Consider the following 22,652-nt stretch of genomic DNA (forward strand, 5'->3'; position numbering starts at 1 on the left):
ATGAGTAATATTTTAATATTCGTTTTTTGTAAGAAAATATAATATTTTTATGAAAAATTATATAGAGTGGGTAATGACAATTTTGATTTCAAATTAAAATAAATACACCAATGATATTCTTACAAATAACATCACAAACTGTCTAATTTTCTTACAATTTTGTTTTGTCTACAGATTAGGTTCTAGCATGATAAAATTTTGAAATCTAGAAAAAAATTATAAATAAAAAATATATTATGCAATATCTTAAAAAAAGATTATTAATAATAATATAAAAATCTAAGAAATGTGTGTTCTTTTACTCAAAATAAACCAACACATTTCTTAAAAAATATTAATATACTGTACACATTCATTACTTTTATAATACCTATACAATTTTCTATATTTCACTTTTTTTTTTTCATCAAACAAAACACAAGACAAACACATCTATATATTTTATAGATATAGCAAAACAAGTAATTGATGGGAGTAGAATGTTTTTCTTTTAATACAAAATTTTCAAATCTTACTATTTAAACAATGTGTTTCTCTCTCTAAAAAAAATATTTTTCTCTCGCAAAACATTCTACCATACACTATTTTAATATAAATTTTAAACTAAATCTTCTGGAACCAAACAAGAAACATATACTACACATACATATATATACATCTTGTGGTCATGTCATATATCCTATGGAGATTTGGTTTAGAGTATAAATCTCTTCTACTTGTGATATGAATGAGCTTAAATTTGTGTAACAAAATTTGGGATAAAGAATTTGGAAGCAAGTTTATTCATGTTTTCAAAAGTATTTTGGTGGTTTTTATTTTGTTTTAAAAACAATCAAAAAATAAATAAAAAGTATGTATCCATATAATTATATAAGTATTGATGATTAAATTTTCGTCAAATTATTTCGAGTACTTGTAATTTATTTAAAGATAAAATGATCTGCCACAAGCTATAGTGCAAGTTAAGTGGTGAATACTGTATATTTGTATATAAATCGTTATAATATCGAGATGTATAATAAATATAAGTCAACGAGTTGCACATGTTTTGCATTTTGCACATAGGTATTAAACGTATAAAGCCAATATTTATGAAAAGTTTTATTGAAATTTTCTACACTTGGATAAAAGTATTTTGACACGAAAATGTGTTGCAATAAAAGTATTTACTATCAGAATTATTTGTGATGAGCTATTTGGACATCAATGCATGCGGTTGATGTTGCAATGATTTCGAATAAATTTATTCAGTATTGTGCTGAAAACGCATAAATTATTGATATGTTACATGAAGTAAAAAAAAGCAATATAACTCATATGTTAACATAATACAAATATACCATATTAATTGACACTATATAATAATAATTCATACAATATATATTATCATTTGAACTTGTTGTTAGATATGTTCATACAACACACAATTTCAGTTAATATAACATATATTTTATTAACTGAAATAATATATGATTTATCAAGTTTTCATTTGCTTAAATTTGATAGTCCAGTCAACATTCGAATGGTATCCTCATATGTTAGGTAAGTGATCTTCAATTATATACGATAATAAATAAAGAGATCCTTATTAACTAAAATTCGATGTCATTTGATAATGCACCTTTTACATATATTTTCATATTAAAAAGCAATAAAAATCATAAGTATGTTTTTATTATTATTATTATTATTATTATTATTATTATTATTATTATTATTATTATTATTATTATAATTTATTTTTTTATTTTTTAAGTTTGAAGTATTATAGCTATTTAATGTGAAAATTGTAACTAGCTCTATGATGGTTTTTTAAGGAAATGGAAAGAAAATGCAAGTAATAATAAAAAAGAAATCATATCTTTTATTTCTTATTTTTCTTTCAATTATTAATATTATCTGAATAAAATAGTATTTTATCATAAAAAAAATTTGCATTAAATATTTATTTTTATTAAAAATATCGCATTAGGAAATCATATTTCCTTTAAATATAATGAATTTTTTTATTTTAAAATATCACCAGCTTGTTTGATATTTTTTTGATATTTATTTTTTTATTTGAGTTTTTTGTGTAGATGTATTTTGATGTAATATTTTTATAAAAAAAAAATATATTTGTAAGATCAAGATCATAATCAAAATCAAAATTCCAAAGAAAGACAATCTTGACTAATTAAATGTTGTCTCGAATTGTAATTATTTTCCACTAATTTTATTTTAGTTTAAATTAAGCTTGAAATTTAACTAATACATATTAATTATTATATAATTATAGTGTCGAATATTATGGAATTGATCCTACTCGACTAAAAGAAAATTAACAAATACATAAATATTGTGCCGTTTGTTAGAGGGTTTGAATTTTCAATAGTTGTTAATGTGATATACATAAATATTGATTAAATAGTGTTAATGTAAAATTAATTTTTATTATAATATAAAAAATAAGTTTTTGAAAAAACTCAAAATAACTTCAAACAAACACACTAGTACTTTTTTTTTTTTTTTTTTGAAACATTATCTGTAATAATAATTAATAAGCCAAACTTAATCGCAATAGGTAAGGATTCATATTTGACAAACGTGCTCTTTAATTTATATTACAAATAAGAAACAAAAGATATAGGGACAAATTAAAATATTCGAGATATTGTTTTAATATAGTATTGGCTAAAGAAATTACTATCATATTGATTTTGATATTTCATTTTAATTTTGATTTATATTTGAAATATATATATTATAACTATATTTATATTATTTTTTAAAAACCCAATATGTTGTTACTTTAAACCTTAAAAAAAAAAATTCTATTTGTATATCTATGTGTTAACGAGAGTTTGCAATGGACTAGTCGTTTGTCTAAGATTTAGTCTACTGTGCTTTATTATTTTTTTGGCCGGTTCATAATTTCACAATTTATTTTTTAAAGTTCAATCTAATAGTGGACGGGCCATCAAGCTTAACTTACAAAATACATTAAATCAATATTTTAAAAAGAAACTACAAATAGATTTGCGATACTTTTGTTAACTTAAAATAAATTCATCAAGAACTAAATAATTAATAATAATATTTTTAAACCATAGATAATCTTTTACTTTTTAGTACAGGGAAAAAAAATCAAAATCAAGCAATATAATACAAGAACTGTGCTAATACGATGACATTTAATCAGAGACAATAAAAGAAATAATAAAAGAAAAAGTTTAAAATACCAAGATACGTCTCGTATAATCATATATTTTATATAAAATTTTAAAATTTCAATGCAACTAACTATTGTAGAGCAACACATACCTATAAATAATGTAAAGTAAATGAGGTTGTTTCGATTTGTAAGAATTTTTAAATTACCCAAAGTCATTTATGTTTAGATCACATAAATTATGAGGTTCGTGTGACGGAACTAACATTTAAATTTCGGAAGGCCAAATGTCTATAAAAAAAGTTAAAAAATAATAACAGGATCCTATATAAATTTAGATAATTGAGGGGAGTGGGGCAAATGTATTATAAATAATTTTAAAAATTAATATTTTAACAATAAAAAATAATAAAAAAAAATTGTGCCCGGGCCTTAGTGTGATTCCGTCAGTAGTTGACACATAAATGGATATTGAAACTCTAGAAGATGTTGATCCTCTGAATTTTGAGTTTGAGTTTTGGATATATAGTTTGACATTGTCTTGTTAAATAATAATGTCTTTACTTCTCCCATAAGACTGTTTATCTTTTATTGTCGGTAAAAAAAAAAAAATGATGGTGAACTTAATTTAATGTATAATGGTATTTATATTTTATTTATATTTTATTTTTATTTTTTAAAATTTTCCAGCACTATTTGGTAAAGAAAAATTTCGAAAATATGCATATATTTATGTTTCACTATATGATGGATTGTTGATAGTGAAAAAGAACTACGTACCCAATTAATTAGGCATTTCTTTGTCCTTAGTCCTGTTATTGTCTCAACAAATTTTATTTCCAATGTTTCATTGACTCCGTTTTATTTCTAATGTTTCATTGACTCCATTTTTGGGCTTTCTTGTTGTTGGTTCTAACTTTGTGAAAATATTCCTATTTTCTCATAAAAAAAAAAAAACAAAAAGCATACTTTTCCATTACGTAAATACTCCCTCCGTCCCAATATAATATTTTTGTTTACCTTTTTTGTCCGTCTCAAAATAATAGTCTTATTTCCATAAATAACCATATCACCGTAAAACTATTCCTACTTTTTCATTTTTATTACACAATTGTCTCTACTTTTTACACTAATACACTCACAAGGACAAAAAAAAAACTTTTATCCATACTTTTTACCCACTACCAATATAATATCAATATTCTTTAAATTTCGTATCTAACCCAATTAAGACTATATTTATGGGACGGATGAAGTATTAAATATTGAAGTCTACTAATAACCCCAAATTTGAATATATCTTTTACTTTCAAAATATATTTATTACTTGTATTTTTTGTGTGAAAATTATCACAATATCTTATTATGACATATTTGATTGATATATTTTGCTTGATCTGATCCAATTATTCGTGAATAAGTTTTTACTAATTTTGAGTCCAATTTAAGCGAAATTCAAGCCTAATTTACCTAGAATTAGTGAAGCGAAAATGGTGAACAAACTAAACGATGAATCCCAATTCAGCAAAAATCATTTCCCAATCTATTTTCTGCCTACGACCTAGCAACTAGCAAATTTCTACTGTCTTACAGACTCACTTTCCAGAAAAATTAGAATCCATCTCATTCGTGACAATCAAACCATTCATACCAATTCACTACGAAGACCTTTGCTAATCAGAGTGACGTCTTTTCCTCCATCAGCGAGACCTTCTCGGTCAGGAGAAAAATTTGGGTCAGGCTCAACAATAATCACTGGAAGTCACAAGCAAGCGAAGCTGGGTTATGATAGTTCCAACCCCTCCAACCAACTAACTACTTAATTGCCCAGAAGTTTCAACCGATTTCAATTATCAAATCAATAGCTCACCTTACATTTTCAAAGCCTATAGTGGTCATATATCCCTATTGTAAATACATTTTTAATACGTTTCAATACGCTTAATACATTGCAATTACTCTCTAAATTTGATTTATAAGAGCTCAAACCATAAGGAGTTCTTTTCAATAATTTTAATGGAGGTCATGGGAGTTATAAAAATTCTCCACCGTTGACCCCCCATCAGTTACTGTCGGAATCTCTTTTTCGTTATATTTATTTCTTAGTTTCGTAATGTAGACTTTACTACTTTATTTAGAATAAATAATATCATTTCATCTCCATTTTGATTTATTCATATACACACTCATGTTAATATTTGAGTTGTTTAATTGCATTCTTGATAAAATTGTGAAAGGGCAGGAGAATGATTAATTATATAAGCTTATGATCGCGCCGCATTATTAACAAATATTAGGAAGTTTGTAGCATCTCAGTACATGTGAGCTTGTCCACCAACTTAATATGTGATATGAATTTAATGCTTATTACACCTTCGCTCTTCTATGATAATAGTTTGCTATTGCGCCATCATCATCTCGCTTATTTCATCTAAAGTAACTTAAATATTACGAAACACAGTATAACACCCGAGCCCCAAGTCACGCAGGCCAAAGTCATTACAATGCGCTTTTGCTCACACTTACGCGCACCCTGAATTAGACTTGTGTGTGCATTTAGATTTTATGTGAAAATTAGGGTTTTGATGTTTTTTTTTTGGGTGCAGGCGACGCAGAGGAAGAAAGGTACTTTTTCAGCCATAAGCGGGTCAAGTATCTGAACAGTAGCTGGTCGAACTGGGCGACCCTGTCCGGTTACTGGAAGGCGACGGGGGTGGACCGGAGGATCTACTACGAGTGGCAAGTGCTGGTGGGGATGAAGAAGACTGACTGGATTATGCAGGAGTACAGCTTCGTTATCCCCGCCCACATTGCTGCACAGGTATGGATCGATCATGGATCTAATTGATTACTTAATTTTATCAATGGATTAATGATTTTCTGCATTTTATCGATGGATTGATGATTTTTTGCTTAATTGCGTTGCAGGCCAGGAACTGCTTGCTATGCAGGATTTTCCTGAAGCGCAATGGGAACCGACAGAGCGAGGCCCCAGGGGGGGTCGTGGTGGACGGCGGCGTGGATGCGCCACCGCCACTGCCGGCAACAGAAGTTGATGTGATCATCATGAGAGCTACTAAATCATCAATTTTCCTAGGTAAAATGAATACCCGGAGCCGAGTACGAAAGATTCAAATGACTATATTTTTCTTGGAAAATCGTACCATGGATTCCATTATCGAAGAGACTGCCAAAGATAGACCAGCTATGGAGTATTATAAGTTTGATTCTCCGATCACTTAATCATCCCAAGATCATCATTAGAAGATCCGAGACTTCCTATCAAGACAACAAACAAAGAATATCAATAATTATAGAAGGAGTCCAAGTTTCCATATTACTTATTTCCTTATAGTATAAGTTTTCTTTTCCTATATTTCCTATTAAGTTGTTTCCTTATTTTTCTATTTCCTAGTTTAGATATTACCTTTTAAAAATTACTTCCTTATTTTCTAGTGTTTCCTTTCTTCTATCCTCAAGGACTTTTATATAAGGCCTTGTTTATCATTGTAAACACAACGATGATATTTCTTATAAAATTTCTTTGCTTTCAAGAGTGATTCTTGTTTGCTTGGTTACTCGAGATTGTGCGATGCAATCCTCGGTAATTTTTCAAAATCGGGTTGTTTTCGAGTGATTCGAGATAGTTCGTCGCCTCTCAATCAGTGCTGGATTGCTTGTTGCGTCAACTCCATTCCTTGATTGGTTGAAGATCTTGTGTTGCATACTGCCTAGTTCTCACGTGGTGCTCATCCGACCAACCATATGGATTGAGAATCCAGATTATCCTTTTTTATTCATTGATTGGTTTAGAGTATTTGTGTTACGTGCTGCCTAGTTCTCACATGGTGTTAATCCAACCAACCATGTGGATCGAGAATCCATATTATCCTTCTTTATTCCTTGTTTGGTTTAGAGATTTTGTGTTGCGTGTTGCTTAGTTCTTACGTGGTGCCTATCCGATCAACCTTGAGAATCAAGAAATCAAAGTATCCTTCTATCTATATCATCTCCATCTCTCTTTGTTCCACCAAATTCTACATCTTTCTATTTCTTTATTTTATGTGGTTTGTGAGTTTCCGAATCCTTCGGTTGCGTTCGCATCAGAAGTGGCCGTGGAGCCACCGCCGCTTGCCCGGGTCCCATCACCGGTATTTTACGAGGTCCTGGGGCCGAGGAGGCTTGATCTGAATGTGGCGGCGCCGATGGAGTCTGCGTCAGAGTGGAGCGACATGACCAAGGAGGCTGAGACGGAGGATTGTGCCGACAGTGGCACCTGCAAGAGCAACGAGGAAGGTGGGCAGTGAGATGGAGGAGGAGGAGGAGGTCGGAGAAGATGGATCTGCCAAAGGCACATGTAATAATAATAATAATAATAATAATAATAATAATATCTTCTGGAACCAAACAAGAAACAACTAAACAAGAACAATAAAAAATAAATATATGTATCAATATAATTATGTGTATTGATGATTTAACTTTCGTCAAATTATTCTGAGTACTTGTAATTTACTTAAAGGTCAAAATGATTTGTCACAAACTATAGTGCAAGTTAAGCAGTGAATAGTGCATATTTGTATATAAATCATTATAATATCGAGATGTATAATAAATATAAGTCAACAAGTTGCACAAATTTTGCATGTTGCACATACTTATTAAACGTATAAAAGTATAAAGACAATATTTATGAATTTTTTTGTTTTTTTTTTTTTAAAAAAATTTCAGCACTTGGATAAAAATGTTTTGACACGTGAATGTGTTGCAAAAATAGTATCTACAATCACAATTATTTCTGATGTGCTATTTGGACATCAATGCGTGTGGTTGATTTTGCAATGATTTCGAATAAATTTGTTTTGTACTGTGTTGTCAATACATAAATTATTGATAAATAATACATGAAGTCAAAATAAACAATATAAAACACATATATTAATATAATACAAATATAACATATTAATTGACAATATATAATAATGATTAATACAATATATATAATCATTTGAACTCATATTAGATATGTTCATACAATACATATTATAAATTTTGAACTCAATACATAATTTCAGTTAATATAACATATGTTTTGTTAACTGTAACAATATATTATTTTTTCTAATTTTTATTTGCTTGAATTTGATAGCCCAATCAACATACCAATGGTATTCTTGAGTGTTAGGTGAATGATTTTCAATTATATTCGACAACAAATAAAGATATCTTTATCAACTAAAATTTGATGTCATTTGTTTTTTTTGTTGCGATCATTTTAGAATAATGTGCCTTTTAGATTTATTTTATACTAAGAAGCAATAAAAACCATAAGTATGTTTTCTTTTATTATTAGTAATAATAATAATTATTATTATAATAATTTATTGTTTATTTTTTAAGTTTGAAAGTATAATAGTTATTTGATGTGAAAATAGTAACTAGTTCAATATGATGGTATTTTAAGGAAATTATAAGAATGCAAATAATAATAAAAAAGAAATCATATCTTTCATTTCTTATTTTTCTTTCGATTATTAATATTATACGAATAAAATAGTATTTTATCATAAAAAAAATTGCATTAAATATTTGTTTTTATTGAAAATATCTCATTAGGAACATATATTTCATTTAAATATAATTAATTTTTTTATTTCAAAATATCACGACTTTGTTTGATTTTTATTTGAAATTTGTTTTTTTTATTTGAGTTTTTGGTGTAGATGTATTTTGATGTAATATTTTTGTAAAAAAATAATACTATATTTGTATTAGTAATTTTTGTTTGAAATCAAAACCAAACACACACTACATCTTATATATATATATATATTTAATTCAACTATTTGTTATTTCATATATTTGTTGATTGGTTTTGTTTGTCTTTTAAAATCTTCTTTTTGTTATGTACAATTTACATAAAAAATTATATGATAAAATACATTAAATATTATATTAAAAATAAATTATATCAAAAGGTAACTTTATATTTAATTTTAAATATATATATATTTTTATTTAAAGTATCACACCTTATATTTATTTTCAATTCAATCTTTACTAAATTCAAAAAGTATAGGGATAGGGACATTTGAGTTATTTTCTATCACGTTAAAGTTTTTGTTTTGTATTTTGTTACTTGGTATATAGGCACAAAAATGAACTTAGTGTTGGATAGTATATGTATATATATATTTTTATAATGAAAAATAAAAAGTTAAACAGTATAAAATAAATAAATAAAAATGAAAAAACATAAGAACATACACTACACACACAAAGAACACCCTTATTTTTATCTTAGTAGTATAAATTTTACAATAAAATATTTTTTTTCCTCCTAAGATACTTGTATGGTTTTGGCCCCAAACAATCCTATAATATTTCTGAAAAAATACCTAATAAAAATATGCTATTTTATTTTATAAAATATAATATCAATATATTCTATCAAATAAAATTTAAATAAAAAATTCTTATTTCAAATCAAAACCAAACAAACTTCAAGATATCACATCTAATAACCAATACTTAGTTTTCAATAAAGAAATATATATAATTAAATAAAAAACACAAGCAAGAGTATACAAACTTATAATCAATCATTAACAATGAAATTTAATAATAAAAAACAATATTTTGTAAGTAAATAGAGATAGACAAAGAGTTTGTGTGGGGCATTTGAATAGGGGTAATCATATTATCAAAAAATAAAAATAAAAAACAGAAAGGTTGCGTAAAAGGATAAGATGACAAAATTAGTATAGTAGATTGACTTATGATCATAAGGTCATATAATAAAAAATCCATTTGAGAAAATTGATTGTACTTGATCAAAATTTAGATCCCATAGATTTTCACATAAAAAATAAAAATACAATAATTATAATAATAATAATTCAAAAACAATAGTTGATCAAAAACCTAATAAAAAATCCCAATTTTAGAAGAAGTCCAAGAAACGGATCACTTCAAACATATTATGATATTAAGCATACAATATTTCCCTCTCCAATCATATTGTCACAAAAGAGTAAATATTTGAATTGAAATATTATTTAATATGTTAATTTACATAACTGAATGATTTTGTAGCTTCGGTAAGAAAGTTTGTTTATAAAGTAAATAAAATCTTAAAAAAGCACCTAAAAATATCTTCAATTGCCAAATAAGAAATATAATCATCAGGACACAACTGAATTTTGTGTGGTTGTTCTCTTATTATAGCAACCCATTAACCATATTAAGTCTTAAACATTCGTTTTTGTCAACTTGGGTGCGCCGATAAACTTAGTATATTGAACATTCTAGGAAACTAGCTGGCTTCTTATTTGTTACATGCAATGTTTTATAAGAACATGCGTGTGATCGAGTTTTAAGGTTTTCTTTCTTACTTGGGAAGATTAGATGATTCGGTTAACAAGTTAAAACATACTAAGTTTATGAGAATATTGTTTTTGATTGGAAAGAAAGTGTGTTTATATATATATATACACTATTTCTTTCATCAGTCTCAGCTTTAGGGTTGTCTAGTGGCAAAGCTGATTAGATTATTTCATCATTTTAGGGTTTATTGGCAAAGTCTATCGAACATCTTTTGTTCTCCTTCGTCTAATATTCGAACATCAAAAGTATGTAAGTTTCAATTCAATGGTTATTAATGCATTCTTGGACGCTTCAAACTCATAAATTAAGGAGATACATATAGAATAGTGAAACAACTAAACAAGAACAGTGATTTGAGTCCACCAAATGAGTGCTAAAGTGAACAAGAGTTGAAATGAACAACAAAATTACACGCTATTAAGATTTCGACAAAATGATGCTAATCTTATACCAATGGTTATTTATCCATGGAGTATCCCTATTATCCAAAGCACATTGAAAATTAATAATCTAATGGAGGCTTATTAGTGCTTGCACTTGCATAGTAATTTGTTTCGAATGAACTTAATAATTAATTTACTATCCCAATTAAAATCACTAATGATTGTTTAGATTTGTTCCTCGCAAGAAAATGTTGGAATTTGGTAAGATAAGAGAGAAAGAGCAATAAGTAGTGGAATGAATGCTCAATCTTATTGAAAAATGATTAACCAAGATGACTGATAAATTAAGATTACATATTAAAATAAAAATAACTATTGGATAAACTTATTTAAAAGATAAACTAAACTTGCAAATAACTCCACTAATATAAGACTAAGTCAACTACAATCCATTCCATAAATTATTCCCACAGTTGTGCATTTTTTCTATGAATCACATCTCAACTTCAATACACAACTCATTAATATTGTAACATTTGAATATTTATCTCCGTCGTGTAATTTTATTTGCAATATAAACGTTTTGAATTAGATCTTCTATCTCATTTAATTCAATATTAGGTTTTAAACTAAAAAACAACTAGAAAATCCCTCTAAACATATGTTCTTGAAAAATTTACTCATCTCACACTAAATCTATCACTCAAAAGATACAATCTATGTAATTCGAACACTTCCTCTCTAACTCTATAATTCTCACCGAAGTCCTAGTATTATCATTATCAATCCTAAATTAAGAGTTGAGTGAACATACCCGAAAATATTTGGTAACCCAACTAACTAACTGTTTAATTTAACCAACTCCAGGCAATGTTGAATCAATATTATGAATTTTTCACAATTTCCTTGTAAATTGTTTGTCTAATTTAATAGCTCGGTTTTGAGTCAACTTTGATCCGGCTTCTCATCTTTGTCAATAATATTTGACAATGACCAAGTACAATGTGAGATACACTGGCTCAGAGCAATATGAGTTTTCGAACGTTATGTTTGAAAAATAATCTTAGGTTCAAGAATGGTAATGATTCAATGAACTATTACTCAATTAGTACATTGCAAGAAATTATCAATTCTGTAACGAAGTTTTTTCGTTACTAAATTCATTTTTTCCGTTACTAATGATATTAGAGACGGAATTAGAGATGGAATTACCTTAGGTACGTGAATTTTAGTAACGGAATTCCGTTACAAATATACTATTTTCTTGTAGTGGTATAATGATATGACATAGATGTTAAATGGAACTCCTATAGAATATGAAGTTTTTTTTTTATCATTGATCTATAATAAAACACACATATTGTTTGGAAAAATTCTTAACTTCCAACGATAAGTACAAATTACGGATTATTAATACACCCAACATGGTCTTGTGATTGCAAAGAGTCTTATTAAGTGTATTGATTCAAATTTGTCAATAATGTGTCTGGCTGCTAGTCATAATTAATTATGCTCCTTGCAATCGGTGTCCTTTATTGATTTTTTTACGTTATTAAAAATATATTTATATATATATATATACACAACTAGTCTAGGATAAAAATGCTTTCATTCGACGTGTTTATGTTGCAATAGGATCGAAAAATGGTATGTATTCTTAAAAGCACTTCTTTTCCACTCAAGATAAGTCAAAATCCCAAAAAGAAAAGTGGGGAATGGCTTCAAACAATTTTACTACTTCACAAATCAAAATCAAAATCCCAAAAAACAGCAATCTGACTTATTAAATGTTGTCTCAAATTGTAATTACTTTCCTGACATTTTATTTTGGTTTAAACTTAATTTTGAAATTTAACTAATGCATATTAAGTAGTATATAATTATATTGTTGAATTTTATGGAACCGAGCCTACTCGACTAAAAGAGAATTAACAAATATATAAACATTGTGTGTTTGTTAGAGGATTTAGATTTTCAATAGTTGTTAATGCGATATAAATAAATATTGAAGTAATAATTTTGAATGTAAAATTATTTTTTTATTATAATATAAAAAATAAGGTTTTTAAAAAAACTCAAATTTCTTCAAACGAACACACTAGTACGACTTTTCTTTTTAAACATTACTTGTTATAGTAATTAATAAGCCAAACTCAATCTTAATAGGCAAGGATTCATATTTTACAAACGTGTTGTTTAATTTATATTACAAATAAGAAACAAAAAATGTAGGGACAAATTAAAATATTCGATATATTGTTTTAATATAGTGTTGACAAGAAAAATCACTAGCATATTGATTTTGATACGTCATTTTAATTTTGATTTATATTTGAGTTATATATATTATTACAATATTTATACTCCCTCCGTCCCATTGAAAGGTTACCTTATTTTTTATTTTTGTCCGTCCCAAAACAAGGTTACTATTTTCTAATTTAGTAATTGTACTACCTACCTAACATAATAAATACCCTTTCAACTTACAATATATTACACAAATGTCATTACTTTTATATTGCACCATAGGAATATTTTTATCTTTTTTACTACAATCCAATATAATATTAATATTTAAAAATTTACGTGCAAAAAGAAAATGCCACATTTACAATGAGACGGAGGGAGTATTATTTTTTTAAAAGACAAATGTTGTTACTTAAAATTTTAGAAGTTAAAAAAATGTAAATTTAATTTGTATGTCTATGTGTTAACCAGAATTTGCAATGGACTAGTCTGTGTAAGGTTAGTTTACTGTGTTTTATTATTGTTTAGGCCGATAATTTCATCAGATTTATTTTTTAAAGCTCAATCTAATACGAAGGGAGCCATCAAGCTTAACTTACCAAATGCATTAAAAAAATATTTAAAAAAAAATTACAAATAGATTTGCAATACTTTTGTAAACTTAAAATAAATTCATCAAGAACGAAATAATTAATAATAATATTTTTACACTATATATGATCTTTTTGGTTTTTAGCACAGGGAAAAAAAATCGAAGTCAAGCAATATAATACAAGAATTGTGCTAATACGAAGACATTTAATCAGATAGAGGGAAGGATTTTTTTAAAAAAAAATACCATGGTATGTTTCCTACAATCATATATTTTTATACTACCTCCGTCCCATAAGAAGAGTACCATGAATTTTTTGCTTGTAGATATTTGATATTAATTATTATATCAACAAGTAATACAAATAAAAAAAAAATGACAAAATATCTCTAATCTTCTCTTGTAATACAAATACAATGACATTTATGGATTAAATTATACAAATATAAAAGTATTTTTAATGATAAGTACAATGACACAAAAGAAAAATACTGCCCTTCTTATGAAACAACGGTAGTATAAATTTTTTTAAATTTCAATGCAACTAAATATTATAGAGCAACACATACGTGCAAAATCATGTTCAGTAAATGAGGTTGTTTCGATTTGTAAGAATTTTTGAATTACCCAAATTCATTTATGTTTAGATCATATAAATTATGGGGTTGACACAAGTGGCGTAACTAACGTTCAAATTTCGGAGGGCAAAATTTTTAAAACATAAAATTATAAAATAATGACATAATGACATATAAATTTAGATAATTTGGGGGTGGGGGATTGGGAATAATTAAAATATGTTAATATTTTAACACTAAAAAATAATCAAATAATTGGGTTTGGAGGGCCCTAATGTTGACATATGAGATGGATATATTGAAACCTTAGAAGATGTTGATCCTCTCAACTTTGAGTTCGAGTTTTGGATATATAGTTTGAGATTGTCTTTTTAAATAATAATGTCTTTACTTCTTCCATAAGACTATTTATCTTTTATTGCCAGAAAACTTAAAAGAAAAAAAAATTTATGGTGAACTTAATTTGATGTATAATGGTTTTGCTATTTGATTTTTTTTTTAATTTTCCAGCACTATTTCGAAAAGAAGAATTTCGAAAATATGCATCTATTTATGTTCCACTACATGATGGAATGTAGATAATGAAAAAGAACTACATACCCGGTTAATTAGACATTCCTTTGTCCTTTGTCCTTTTATTGTCTCAATGAATTTTGTTCGTGATGTTTCATTGACTCTATTTTAGATGCACGCTCCCACGAATGCATCAAAAGAGATTTAAAACAAATATTAGTATATATACGTAGGAAATAGAAAAAGCAAGGTCAAATAACATACCTTTTTATGTTCAAAATCCAAATCGAAGGATCTTTATTGACTCTCGAGTCTCCACATAGGTTTTAGATGCACGCTCCCACGAATGTATCGAAAAAGATTTAAAATAAAATATTGTATATATATGTAGGAAACAAAAACATAAAAATTGAATAACTTAGCTTTTTTTGCTCAAAATCTAAATCGAATGATCACCATTGACTCTCGAGTCTGCACAGAGGTTTTAGATGCATGCTCCCACGAATGCATCAAAAGAGATTTAAAATAAATATTACTATATATACGTAGGAAATAGAAAAAGCAAGGTCAAATAACTTACCTTTTTATGTTCGAAAACCAAATCAAAGGATCTTAATTGACTCTCGAGTCTCCACATAGGTTTTAGATGCACGCTCCCACGAATGCATCGAAAAAGATTTAAAATAAAATATTGTATATACACTACAAGAAAATATCATTTTTGTAACAAGATTTTTTCGTCTCTAAATTCAGTTTTTTCCGTTACTAATGATATTAGAGACGGAATTAATGATGGAATTACGTTAGCTACGTGATCTTTAGTGACGGAATTCCATTACAAATATACTATTTTTTTGTAGTGATATATGTAGGAAACAGAAACATAAAGATTAAATAACTTAGCTTGTTGTCCCTAAAATCTATATTTAACGATCTCCATTGACTCTCGAGTCTGCACAGAGGTTTTACATACAGCCTGCCACGAATGCCTAAAAAGATATTTAGAATAAATATTAGTATATATACACGTAGGAAATAGAAAAAGCAAGGTCAAATAACTTACCTTTTTATGTTCGAAATCCATATCGAAGGATCTTCATTGACTCTCGAGTCTCCACATAGGTTTTAGATGCACGCTCCCACGAATGCATCGAAAAAGATTTAAAATAAAATATTGTATATATATGTAGGAAACAGAAACATAAAGATTGAATAACTTAGCTTGTTGTGCTCAAAATCTAAATCAAACCATCTCCATTGATTCTCGAGTCTGCCTAGAGGTTTTACATACAACCTGCCACGAATGTATCGAAAGATATTTACAAAAAAATTAGTATATATATGTCGGAAACAGAAATATAAATATCGAATAACTACCATCTTGTGTTTGAAATTCATATCGAACGATATTCAATGAATATTGAGTCCTCCCATATGTTTTACATACACGCGCCCACGAATACATGGAAAGAGATTGAAAATAAATATATTAATATGTATACGTAGGAAACGTAAAAATAAAAATTAAATAGCTTACCATTTTTAGTTCAAAATCTAAATATAACGATATCCATTGACTCTTGAGTCTGCATTAAGGTTTTACGTACATGCTCCCACATAGGTTTTAGATGCACGCTCCCACGAATGCATCGAAAAAGATTTACAATAAAATATTGTATATATATCTAGGAAACAGAAATATAAATATCGAATAACTACCTTCTTGTGTTTGAAATTCATATTGAACGATATTCAATGAATATTGAGTCATCTCATAGGTTTTATATACACGCTCCCACGAATACAGGTAAAGAGATTAAAAATAAATATATTAATATATATACGTAGAAAATATAAAAATAAAGATGAAATAATTTACCTTTTTGAGTTCAAAATCTAAATTGAACGATATCCATTGACTCTTGAGTCTCCATTGAGGTTTTACATACATGCTCCGACGAATGTATCGAAAGAGATTTAAAATAAATATTTGTGTATATACATCGGAAACATAAAAATAAATATTCAATAACTACCTTCTTGTTTTCAAAATTTCGTATCGAATGATCTCCATTGACTATTGAGTCCTCGTATAGGTTTTACAGGCACGCTCCCACGAATATATTGAAAGAGATTTAAAATAAACATATTAATTCATATACGTAAGAAACATAAAAAAAAAAAAAAAGAAGCTAGCCTTCTTGTCATCGATATCCAAACCGAATGTTCTCGATTAACTCTCGAGTCTCCACATAGGTTTTAGATGCACTATCCCACAAATGCGTCAAAAGAGATTTAAAATAAATATAAGTATATATACGTAGGAAACAAAAAAGCAAGGTAAAATAACTTGTCTTTTTATTATCGAAATCCAAATCGAAGGATCTTCTTGGACACTCAAGTCTCTACATAGGTTATAGATACACGCTGCCACGAATGCGTCGAAAGAGATTTAAAATAAAATATTTTATATATATGTAGGAAACAGAAACATAAAGATTGCATAACTTAGCTTGTTCTGCTAGAAATCTAAATCGAACGATCTCCATTGACTCTCGAGTGTGCACGGAGGTTTTACATACAGCCTGCCATGAATGCATCAAAAGAGATTTAGAGTAAATATTAGTAGGTTGGAAACAGAAATATAAATATCGAATAACCACCTTCTTGTGTTTGAAATTCATATCGAACAATATCCAATGAATAAGGAGTCCTCGCATAGATTTTACGTACACACTCACACGAATACATGGAAAGAGGTTACAAATAAATATATTAATATACATATGTAGGAAACATAAAAATAAAGATTAAATGGCTTACCTTTTTGAGTTAAAAATCTAAATTTAACGACATCCATTGACTCTTTAATATCCATTGAGGTTTCACGTACGTGCTCCCACGAATGTATCGAAAGAGATTAAAATAAATATTAGTATATATACGTAGGAAACATAAAAATAAATATTGAATAACTACCTTCTTGTGTTCGAAATTCGTATCGAATGATCTTCATTTACTATTGAGCCCTTATATAGGTTTTACACACACGCTCCCACAAATACATCGAAAGAGATTTAAAATAAATATATTAATCTATATACGTATGAAACATAAAAAAAGAAGCTATGCTTCTTGTCTTCGATATCCAAACCGAATGTTCTCGATTAACTCTCGAGTCTCCACATAGGTTTTAGATGCACTCTCCCACGATTGTATCATAAGAGATTTAACATAAATATAAGTATATATACGTAGGAAACAAAAAAAGCAAGGTAAAATAACTTACCTTTTTATGTTCGAAATCCAAATCGAAGGATCTTCTTGGACTCTCGAGTGTCCACGTAGGTTTTGGATGCACACTTCCACGAATGTATCGAAAGAGATTTAAAATAAATATTAGTATATATTTGTAGGACACAAAAAATAAAGATTGAATAATTTACCTTATTCTGTTCAAAATCCAAATTGAACGATCTTCATTGACTCTTAAGCCTCCACATAGGTTTTACATGCACGCTTCCACGAATGTATCTAAAGAGATTTAATATAAATATTAGTATATATACGTACGAAACATAAAAGTAAAGATTGAGTAATTCGAACGATCTACATCGTCTCCCGAACTCCATATAGATTTTACGCACTCCCTACCAATTATTTATCGAGAGAGATTTAAAATAAATATTAGTATATATATGTACGCCACTACAAAAAAATATCAATTTTGTAACAAAGTTTTTTTGTCTCTAAATCCCATTTTTCTGTTACTAAAGACATTAGAGACAAAATTAGAGAAGAAATTGCGTTAACTACACACTTTAGGAACGGAATTCCGTTACTAATATACTATTTTTTTGTAGTACGAAATATAAAAATAACGATTGAATAACGTACCTTTTTATGTTCGAAATCCAAATCGAAGGATCTCCATTTACTCTTGAGTCTCCACATAGGTTTTAAATACACGCTCCCTCAAATGCGTTGAAAGAGATTTAAAATAAATATTAGTATATATATGTAGAAAATATAAAATAATGACTAAATAACTTATTAACTCCCGATTCTCCACATAAGTTTTACGTACAAGTGTCCACGAATGTATCGAAAGAGATTTAAAATAAATATTAGTATGTATACGTAGGACACGAAAACATAAAGACTGAATAACATACATTATTTTGTTCAAAATCAAAATCAAATTATCTCAATTGACTCCCAAGTCGACACATAGGTTTTCATACACGCTCCCAGGAATGCATCGAAAGAGATTTAAAATAAATATACTAATATATATTACGTTGAAAACATAAAAATAAAGGTTATATTCGAAATTAAATTGAACGATCTTCATTGACTCTTGAGTCCTCATTGAGGTTTTACATATATGCTCCTGTGAATAAATCGATTGAGATTTAAAATTAATATTTGTATATATACGTAGGAAACATTAAAAAGTATATATATTGAATACCCACCTTCTTATGTTCGAAATTCATATCGAACTATCTCCATTGACTGTTGAGTCATCTCGTAGGTTTTACATACAGGCTGCAACTATTACATCGAAAGAGATTTAAAATTAATATTGGTATATATAAGTAGGAAACAGAAACGTAAAGATTGAATAACTTAGCTTGTTGTGTTCAAAATATAAATCGAACGAGCTCCATTGACTCTCGAGTCTGCACAGAGGTTTTACATACAGCCTCCCAAGAATGCATCGGAAGAGATTTAGAATAAATATTAGTATATATACGTCGGGAACAGAAATATAAATATCCAATAACTACCTTCTTGTGTGTGAAATTCATATTGAACGATATCCAATGAATATTGAGTCCTCACATAGGTTTTACATAAACGCTTCCACTAATGCATCGAAAGAGATTTAAAATAAATATATTAATATATATATGTAAGAAACTTAAAAATCATATTGAACGATGTCCAAGGAATATTCAGTCCTCACATAGGTTTTACATAAAAGCTTCCACGAATGCATCGACAAAGATATAAAATCAATATTAGTATACATACATAGGAAATAAAGATTAAATAACTTACCTTCTTGTGTTTGAAATCTAAATCGAACGATGTCCATTAACTCCCGAGTCCCGCATATGTTTTACATGCACACTTCCACGAATGAATCGACAGAGATATAAAATCAATATTAGTATACATACATAGGAGACATAAAAACAAATATAAAAAAAAACTTACCTTCTTGTAATCGAAATCCAAATCGAACTTTCTTCATTGACTCTCAAGTCTCCATATAGGTTTTACGTGAACGCTCCCACGAATACATCAAAAGAGATTTAAAATAAATATAACTATATATACGTAGGAAAAATAAAAATGAAGTTAAAAACCATCAAGTCAAATCCTATTCATATTCACTCAAAAATGTAAGGGAGATTCACATTCTGGTCAAGATTTTCTTTGACAAAATTAAAGAGAAGCGGATCAAAGAAGAACAACCTGGTATCAAAGAAGGAAGAATGCGAGTACAAATTCATTGTTGAAAATCAGCGGCAGATGTTTCGAACACGCCCTGAATATTGGGACAGTCAAGCAAACTCCATTGTTGAGATAATGGCATTGTCAAGATTGTCTTACAGAGTCCCTCTTCAACCGGTTTCAGATCAAACGATTTTCCAGGCATCCTCAACCCCATTTATAATGGTCGTAAATATGTTTCAGCCAAGTAGTCAGCTAGCAAGGCATATCTAGTCTCCCTCGGGACAAGAATTTGCCCTCTTCCAAATACGGACAGTGATCTTGCTAATTGCATTCCCGTTCTTACGTGTCGCCCTCGATTGCCGTCGTCGTGCCTGTGTGTGGTGGTAGTGAAATCTTGATAATGAATGGGCAACAGGAAGAAATGATCTCGAAAATGGGAAACAGAAAAAATCTTGATAAAGGGCAACAGCAACAGAAGGGAGAAATGATATTGACAATGAGAAACAAAAGAAATCTTGATAATGGGCAACAGCAGGGAATGGAGGAAAGGAGTGAGGAATTGTAGAAATTCTAACCGGGAATTTCTCTTTAGGGAAGAAAAGTTGCCCTCGATTAGAATAGATTAGATTAGATGTATACACTCAACATTGTAGGATGGGTTAAAATGCAGAAATCAATTAAACAAGAACCATTGGCTGCCACCAACACTAAAATTTTCTTTAATTCTTTGATTCAAGAATTGCTTTGTTAATTTTGAATACACTTCTTCATTCATTCATTCATTCATATAAAGAAGGAAGGAAAGAAAGAAAGAAAGAAAAGAAAAGAAAAAAAGAATTACACACCATTCATTCATTGATTCACTTCTTGTTCGATTGACTGACTGCTGAGTGATTTGCGAGGAGAGGAAATGAGTTTTTTGTAGACTGACTGACTGACTGACTAACATGAATGAATGAATAATGCTATCTATATCTATTTATCTATCGATCTCGATGGAGTTGACCACCCAACCCAACATATATTAAATTAAATTTATAAAATTAAATTAAATTAAATTTGATTGTTGTTCGATTTACATATATTTATTTAATTTATAAAATTAAATTAAATTAAATTTTAGAAATATATATTAATTGCTGAGAATTGTTAGATTTAAGGCATGTTTGGCAATAGATGTTTGCTGAGAACTTTCTGCTGCCGTGAAAACAAACTTATTCATTTCATTTGGCGTTTCGTCGCACACTTGCACTCGATAATGATTCCATATGTTCTCGAATCTCGATCTTATGGTATATGTACGAGCAATTTTTTAACAAATATGTAATATTGAAAATCGAGATGCTTCAATTCAAAATCAGATAACAGATCTGATTAAGAAGATTCGAGTTTCGCGTTGCACGCGATCTCCTTGAAGTAAATTCGGCCCGCCACCGATTGCTTCCCAGGATAAAATGAATCGATTAGGGATCCACCACAAACCGAACTAAGAAAGCTTTTTGGAAGGTTTTTGGAGGAGATTGGAACAAAAGAAAACATAGAGTATAAAAGTAGTCAGCTGAATTTTTTATTCACGTTACAGATTTATGGTGAGTGTTAATTTTTAATTTAAGGAAGAAGATTAAATTAAAACGCCACAAAAGTAGCAACCACCCCACTATTTGGCACACGTTGCTTAGTGCTGCAATCACTTTCCTTTATCCGATCAATTTGAATTTCAACTGTCAAAATAAATTAATCGGTTCTTCTTCCTCTTTCACATTCACACACCAACAATCCCCCACATGAAAGAGAAAAGGACGATGACTCGATGAAAGAAATAAATTTTGTATAGGATAAGTAGGTTTTCCTTTGAACTTTCCTTTGTACAATATGTAGTCTTTTACCAACTATCCAGTAGACTTGTTGTCCTTGAACTATATAGTTTCTTAGTAATTGAGATACATATTGATACAGAATTTATGTTCTTAGTTCGGTTCTCATATTTTGGTCCGTTTTGGCCATGGAACCCGACCTGGTTCTGCAAGAGTTTTTAAAGAACTAAGCCTGAACAGTTCTCTTTGAAGCGGCCCCACTTCTCTCTCACATAGGCGATCTCTCTAAGTTTTCGAGTGATACTACACTTAGTGATCATTAAAGCAATTTTTTGCTCTCCTCTTGTTCTGTCACCGTTCATTGACAGGAATGGGTCGAGACTAAAAGCCTCTACAGTGACACACATAAGTCTTATAGGTAGGTTGTCCCATTGAACCTAGTTTTTAGGATCTCCAATCTTTTTAGGTTGAGTTTTCCTTTAAAAAACTTATATCTCAGCAGGCTTAACCCCTATTCCT

The 22,652-nt window shown here is 28.7% G+C and overlaps 1 long non-coding RNA gene across 2 annotated transcripts; it reads right to left on the reverse strand.

Moving 5' to 3' along the window:
* Positions 1-17,210: 17,210 nt before the first annotated feature.
* On the reverse strand, positions 17,211-19,875 carry LOC127255354 (uncharacterized). Of its 2 annotated transcripts, XR_007839609.1 has the most exons (5): positions 19,329-19,875; positions 18,748-19,243; positions 18,297-18,384; positions 17,514-18,212; positions 17,211-17,435 (listed from the first exon to the last, which is right to left on the reverse strand). It is a non-coding gene; the product is annotated as an uncharacterized LOC127255354 (long non-coding RNA). The 2 variants fall into 2 exon arrangements; XR_007839608.1 differs by having other exon boundaries at positions 17,211-18,212.
* Positions 19,876-22,652: the final 2,777 nt, after the last annotated feature.

Source organism: Andrographis paniculata, unplaced genomic scaffold (assembly GCF_009805555.1).
Source record: "Andrographis paniculata isolate CXL003 unplaced genomic scaffold, ASM980555v1 Contig53END, whole genome shotgun sequence".
NCBI lineage: Eukaryota > Viridiplantae > Streptophyta > Magnoliopsida > Lamiales > Acanthaceae > Andrographis > Andrographis paniculata.